Source organism: Alosa pseudoharengus, unplaced genomic scaffold, assembly GCF_046254945.1.
Source record: "Alosa pseudoharengus isolate Yale_2024_CS ecotype anadromous, Long Island Sound unplaced genomic scaffold, YU_APseudo_1.1 YU_APseudo_1.1_scf_3, whole genome shotgun sequence".
NCBI classification, from domain to species: Eukaryota; Metazoa; Chordata; class Actinopteri; order Clupeiformes; family Clupeidae; genus Alosa; species Alosa pseudoharengus.
Window position 1 is genome coordinate 1,575,272 of NW_027468718.1, and position 7,500 is coordinate 1,582,771.

Here is a 7,500-nt window from a genome sequence, read left to right on the forward strand (position 1 = left end):
TTGATTTTCTCTTGACTGACTGTTCTGACTGAAAATGACACTGCCACATGCCAAAAGGTTGTAAGACAATGTGGTAGAAACATGGAACCCAAAAAAGAAGTGTTTCATCTTAATTGAAAGTAAACGGTAGCACGTACGCAAACAAGGGGCCACATTAAGACTCTGGAGGAAAAGATCAGGCAGTGTGCTGAGAGACCTGCCCCAATAGGCATCATTGGACCATTAAACCTAGGGTTGCCAACCGTTCCGTATAATACGGATTCGTCCCGTATCCGAAGCTTGAAAGAGGTGTTCCGTATTGAACCCTTACGGAACGCACTTTATTCCGTATTTATGAGAAACTGCTCACTGCGCACACACACTACCATGAAAAACACACACACAAAAAACTAAAAACCTCTACCATAAACGACACTTTACTGTTTCTCAAAGCAGCAGTGGCCAGCGGGTCCCTGTTGGTCTGTGTCAAGATCACTGACACTCGCACGTCGCACCCAAAGGTTCTAGAATGCCGCTGTTCCGCATTGTAATAGGTTGTTTCGTGAATTGTTTATCATGTATCGTGGCAACGCTGTCAAAAACAGGCGCGAGATTTACGAGAAAAAGTTAACAATGGCCACGTCCAAAACTCCGGTAACCTCAATTTCGGCATGGCCTGTGCTCAGTTTCACAGTGCCGTAATTCCTGACAAGCAACTACTGGCCGCTGCCAGGGAGCAAAATAAATATAAATGGAAGAAATAAATAAATGCCGCTGTATTTTGATTAGAAGCTAAAGCAGATTTTTCATACTGGTTCAATATCGCAAGATTAGATGCTAAAGCAGATTTTTCATACTGGTTCAGATTTTTCATTCTGGTTCAATATCGCAATTTTGGAAGATTATTATTAACGTTTTTTCTGTGCATTTTTCTATGGACTCTTCTGATTGGTTGGCAAGTGCTGCTTGGTCCAAAATGCACCAGAATGCAGGAAATCACATCCACAATCCAAAAGTTTCTGGGGGGGGGGGACCCCCAGACCCCCCGTCTGACGACCACCCACTCCCCGCCCGGGATGTTCCTTATTTTATTTTCTCATAGTTAATTAAACCATACAATGATCCAAAACATGCAGCCAAACAAGGCAAGAAATAGTTAACACAATTATTCATACCCTTTTTAAATAACCAGTGGAAACATCTTTATTTGCATCCACAGCTCTCCAAATGGTTCTTATAATACCAGCCAAGCCTCTCCATGTCTCCACAGTGACTGTAGACCGCATCTTTTTAGTAGCAATCCGGGTTTTGAGGCAGGAACGATTATTTGCCATCACTCTGGCCTTGTGCTCACTGTTTAGACGGATTGAGGTCTGGACACTCTCAACATGGGCCATTCTAAAATGTTAATTAATCACGGTTAACCATTTCTTGCCTTGTTTGGCTGTATGTTTTGGATCATTGTGTGGTTTAATGGTCCAATGCCGCCTATTGGGGCAGGTCTCTTGGTTCCGTATCATTGGTCCGACATCCCATTAGTCCGAAAATGACCCACTGAGGAGAGATCCCATAAGTCCGACATACCATTAGTCCGAAAAAAAGAAGCCCATTTGTCCGACATCCCATTAGTCCGACGATACACAGTAGAGATGCATGGATGACTTTTAAGGAGGCTTGTGCTAAGTCATTAATGACCAAAATATTTACGCTACTTGTCAGTGTTGAGCTGTTCTCTATGCTCCTCTGTGTGTGAGTGAATGCGTAGGGGGCATATTGTGCGTGTCTCCTCCTCTTACGTTATTTGGAATGCGCTCATTTGTGATGGGTTTTGTCGTAGGAAAGTTGTTTTAGACTGAAACACGTTAGCTTCGATGTTCGTTTGCAAAAAAAAAAAAACACATCCACGGCTGAATTGTCGCATCTCACGGGTAACTGCCACGCACGCACCCACTACCCTGTCTTTGTTGATAAATTCATGTAAAACATAATGTTATTCACACAGAGCGTCACGTCAGTCTAACAAAAACAATGACAGACGGAGTTTTTAGGAAATAGACAGCAGTCTGGATTTATTCATTAGTTAATTAAAGCTCATAATTGGTAATTAAACAAAATCGATCACACAGAGTTTAATGTCCTCCCTAATGTCAAGCTATAGGCCTACTAACTGAAACAATTACCCATAGTGAACGTTCCCCTACCCAAAATACCCTTCCCTCGATAATGTGGGCCAGCTTGTATTAGGCTACTAGATTTACCCTTAGCCTATATTTACCCGATAATGGCCTTTTCGTTTGACCATATTGCTCACGTTTAGCCTACACATTGTCAACTTGCCCTCATATGGTCTCGAATCAGCTAAGATTTACATTTCCCCCTAAAAAGTATTCTGCTACAAAGTAAAACAATCACTTTATTTCACAAACTTCTTTTTTTTTTGCAAACGAACATCGAAACGTGTTTCAGTCTAAAAAACTTCCCTATACGAAAAAACCCATCACAAATTAGCGCATCCCAAATAACGTAGCCTATGAGGAGGAGACACGCAAAATATGGCCACAGACGCATTCACAGCATAGAGGACAGTGAAGGTGAAGTTTTGGTCATTAATGACTTAGCATAACCCTCCTTCATCAACCCACGACCCACCGGCAATTAACAATTCAGTTATTTTTTCTTTACCCGACCTGCCCAATCCATGGTGTTAGTGCCATTTTCCATATTGTAATTTAGACTCAGATTTAGATGTAATATTATTTAGATTCATTTTTTGGTGATTGTTTATTATAGCACAATTAGGCTATGTTATGATTGCATTAGGCTATTGTATTTCATTTTGCATTCTTGTAAAGGTTGCCAAAATCACATTTTTACATGGTTGTTTGTATGAATATGTATTAGTAGCCTATTTTCTCTCTGTTTAATATGCCATGTATGTACATTTGATGTCAGCTGACTGTTGGACGCGCGTTTTGGGTAGGAGTGACTTTTATTGCACTTTGTTTAAATGGAGGCGCGAGGAGAGCGCTCGCCCCGAGAGTTACCTGTGTGAAGCCGGCTGTATGGAGTAACGCGCGCTAGAGGCCTTGCATGCTGAACATACTGTGATTCTTCCTCTGTATCTGCGATCGCTGTGGATTATCATTCTTTTCCGAAATCATTGGATTACAGCAAGCAAAGGATCCTTTTTCCTAACGTGCGTGTTTTGGTGAGATTGCGTTTCGCAAACGTATGGCGAACGACTTCTCAACAGACTGTAAGCGCAATAACTTTTTCCTATTCCGGGGATCACGTTTGTGTTTTGGACTGTTTGAATCATCTGCTTGATGTCGGGACTATTGGGCACTGAACTTTGGGGGGTATTTGTTGGTGCATTGTGAAACGTTGTTGTTAATTAGGCCTATGTGTCGGGCCTTCAGTTGCGCGCCGAGTGGCCGCGAGTTCGTGCATTACAATACAAAGTGAATCAATCTCATATGTTGGGTTTCTTTCTGTAGGCTAATATACACTCTTAGAGGAAGGCAAGGCCTTTTGCCAGTTTAAGTTAAGTTAAACGGCCTTCATCTGCATTGAACCAGCACGATTTCCTGCTTATTGGATCCGCCCGTAACCTTATTTATGCGTAGTGGCAATCAGTTCTTTTGAATAAGGGCGATTTGTTACATAGTTAAGTATGTTTATGCATTGCATTGCCTAGACTCTACGTGAACTGACCACGTCATAGCACAGGGTGCGCTCTTTTGGTTACAAGTCATCCATGCATCTCTACTGTGTATCGTCGGACTAATGGGATGTCGGACAAATGGGCTTCTTTTTTTCGGACTAATGGTATGTCGGACTTATGGTATCTCTCCTCAATGGGTCATTTTCGGACTAATGGGATGTCGGACCAATGGTCCGTCCCCGGTCTCTCGACAGACTGCCTGATCACTTTACACTGATTAGCTTTACACTGTTTAGCTTTACACTGATTAGCTGCCTTAGGTTTTAGTTTACACTGTTTAGCTTTACACTGTTGAGCTTTACACTGATTAGCTGCCTTGAGTTTTACTTTACACTGTTTAGCTTTACACTGATTAGCTTTATACTGATTATCTTTAAACTGATTAGCTGACTTAGGTTTTACTTTACACGGTTTAGCTTTACACTGATTAGCTTTACACTGTTTAGCAGTGCTTAATTTGTAAAGTGGGAGGTGCCGGAGCGCAAAGGCGGGGTGAATCCAAGGGGGCAGGCGAATTCCCGGAAGTAGAAGAATCAATGGAGGCTGGAGGGACCACTTCTCTGCTAACCCCCATAGAAGCCCATTCATTTTAGGATTTTTTTGAAATACCATAACTTCATATAGCATATATCCTGTGCCGATATTGTAGCTTCTGTGCTATCTACATAAACAATAAAAGGCAAAACAAGACTCGACTACCTCGTACGTAACGTTAGGTTCCCGTAAAAAGAATGTTTAGGATGTCCGGTTGAAGGGAAGCTAATGCACCGAAGGGAGATAACCGTATTGTTTGGATAAGAAGCGTAGTCCAGCCAGCACGGAAACTCGCAAACAAAGCTATGTAGCCTACAATAGTATTGTATGTTAAGGTAAAGAGGCAAGTAAACCTAATGAAAACGGTAGTTTTACCGTTAGGTAGTCTAACGATAATCATTTCAGAGGTTTTCGATGGATTGACCGTAGGTCAGAAAAGTGGAAAGAAGATCTATCATATGAGTTACAAGATTCAGTTCGATGGCTAATGTCACAAAGTTATGTGTGAGTCTGCGCAGTACTGGGGGGACCGTTCAATTTGACGCGGTGCCCTCCCATTGAAAGGTTTATTTTGCTAATATTTGTTGATTTAAAAATCCGATATTCCGATATATCGGCCGATATATATATTATTTTTTTTTCAGAAACGCGCAACAAAACATTAACAGATTTCCCTAACTAGTTATTTGTAGTTATTTATGAGTATTGACTAAAATAATATGATAATGCATTTCAAAAACAAACTTTTATTTTTAAATAATATTATCACAGTGGAACAGAGGAACATAGAAATATATTAAAGTTCTGATAAATAAAATGTATAAAACTGGAAACTTAAGATATGAAACTTAGTCTTTTGAACAAAAACATAATAACAACAACCAAATCAAAGTTACCAGTATTAAAAGACTTAGTAAGCTTCATAAATATAACTTTGAACTAAGACTTATGATGACATTATTACTATCATCATCATTTGTATTATCATTAAACAAGATAAAGGTCACTCCTAAATGTTTGAGTGTGCGTGTGTTATCGGCCTTCAAAATCCTTTATCGGTCGGGCTCTAGTCTATGGTTGGATCCAGCGACTCAAAACAGGGATTTGAGGTTACGGACCAACAACAAAAAAACCTGCGTATAGCTCTGACTAAAAAAAACTAAACAACGCGGTGTGTACACCAGAGCAATGTTTATTAACTTCAGAACTTGCAACACAAATTGCGACCCCCGGCCTCCACTAACCTGCTTCTTTCTCTACACCTATGTCCTGTAGAAATCCATGACCTCATGTAAGGAAAGGGGTTGAACCAGGCAAGCGGCGGAACGACAAGGCAAATGGGGAGGAGATGGTAGAGATGATGACGTCTAGCGTGCTATCGATGCAAAACTGCTGGCAGAGCGTCTCAACTTCTGTCTCCCCGAACAGCGCGTCACCCTCCTGTGACCAATATTGTGGATAAAGCACTTTCAAATCCTCGATTAGCTTGTATCCTGTTTGGTCTTTCCCCTATTTCTAAAGACTAATAAGAAAGATATCAACATTGAACACTACACACACAGTAATTTATTTATTTTTCATTTAGGCGATTTATTTTTTATATTGACGTAAGAGTTGACGGATCCAATAAAAAAGGTTCCGGATCCAACGTCGGAGGTGCCGGAACATGTTCCGGCGTGTTCCGGCTCAAATTAAGCCCTGCTGTTTAGCTTTACACTGATTAGCTGCCTTAGGTTTTACTTTACACTGTTTAGCTTTACACTGATTATCTTTACACTGATTAGTTTTATACTGTTTAGCTTTACACTGATTAGCTTTACACTGATTAGCTTTATACTACTCTGATTAGCTTTACACTGATTAGCTTTACACTGATTAGCTTTATACTGTTTAGCTTCATACTGATTAGCTTTACACTGATTAGCTACCTTAGGTTTTAATTTACACTGTTTAGCTTTATACTGATTAGCTGCCTTATAGCCAAAGACAACAGGCTCCAGCAACTTCTTCCTGAACCTTCAACTGAATCTTCAAGTGAAAGCTAAGCTAAGTGAAGCTAAGCTCTGCATTCTCCCATTCCTAGGATCACCCCTGTGTGTGTGTGCATGTGCCTGTGTGTGTGTGTGTGCGTGTGTGTGTGCATGTGTGTGCGCATGTGTGTGTGTGTGTGCATGTGCCTGTGTGTGTGTGTGTGTGTGTGCATGTGTGTGTGCTTGTGTGTGTGTGTGTGTGCATGTGTGTGTGTGCGTGTGCATGTGTGTGTGCATGTGTGTGTGTGCATGTGTGTGTGTGTGTGTGCGCATGTGTGTGTGTGTGTGCATGTGTGTGTGCATGTGTGTGTGTGTGTGTGTGCATGTGTGTGTGCATGTGTATGTGTGTGTGTGTGTGTGTGCATGTGTGTGTGTGCGCATGTGTGTGTGTGTGTGTGTGCATGTGTGTGTGCATGTGTGTGTGTGTGTGCATGTGTGTGTGCATGTGTGTGTGTGTGTGTGCATGTGTGTGTGTGTGTGCATCAGGGATGGAAATTAACCACCCGCCCCCCGCCAAATGCGGGTAGTTTTGTGCGCTGGCGGGTGAATTTGGTCAACTTACCAGCCACTGTGGCGGGTAGAGCTAGCGTACCACAAATAGTCAGATCCGGTCTAATTTTCATACTTATTGACGGTTAAAAATAAGAAAGTGTCTGTAGGGATCATGTAGCCTAACGTTACCAGCCTATAAGGGTAAATCGCGCTGATTTGAAGTTCTACAACTCATAGTGAGCCGCCACCGCAGCATAGCAGCACTGGTGCAGCGCTTCACTTTCACTTCACTACCATTAAGAAACTGTCACTATGCTTTCATGTGCCACTGCTTGATTATTTCAGGATGACTGCATAGACATAAATCTAGTGAGATCTGTGGATCTGCGTTATATCTTCACAGGCTAATATTCTCACGTAGGCCTAAATAGTTCTCTTATTTTAATCCGGCCCGCGACACGCTGCTATTTAGACCTATGAGGCAGACAGACGGACATCTCCACACCCATTCGTCGTGAATGAATATCTCACAAACTTTTCATTCAAAGAAATTACAAACCGTATCAGAATAAACAGCAGAACTTACCGAACGCAAAGGTGTAAAGCATTCCCTTATACAAGTTATAGCCGTTCGCGAGTAATCCGGTTTTGAAATTGAAGCAAATGTCTACACGGTCTCCAACGTTGGGCTTTTGTCATATATGATGAAGGCCAAATACAAAATAAATGTTAACAATATCG

At 41.5% G+C, this 7,500-nt stretch overlaps 1 protein-coding gene across 1 annotated transcript in view; it reads right to left on the minus strand.

Moving 5' to 3' along the window:
- The window catches only part of LOC143100010 (interleukin-1 receptor type 2-like), a 32,204-nt gene that overhangs the window by 5,171 nt on the left and 19,533 nt on the right, over positions 1 to 7,500 (minus strand). The gene's annotated exons all lie outside the window — the stretch shown is intronic.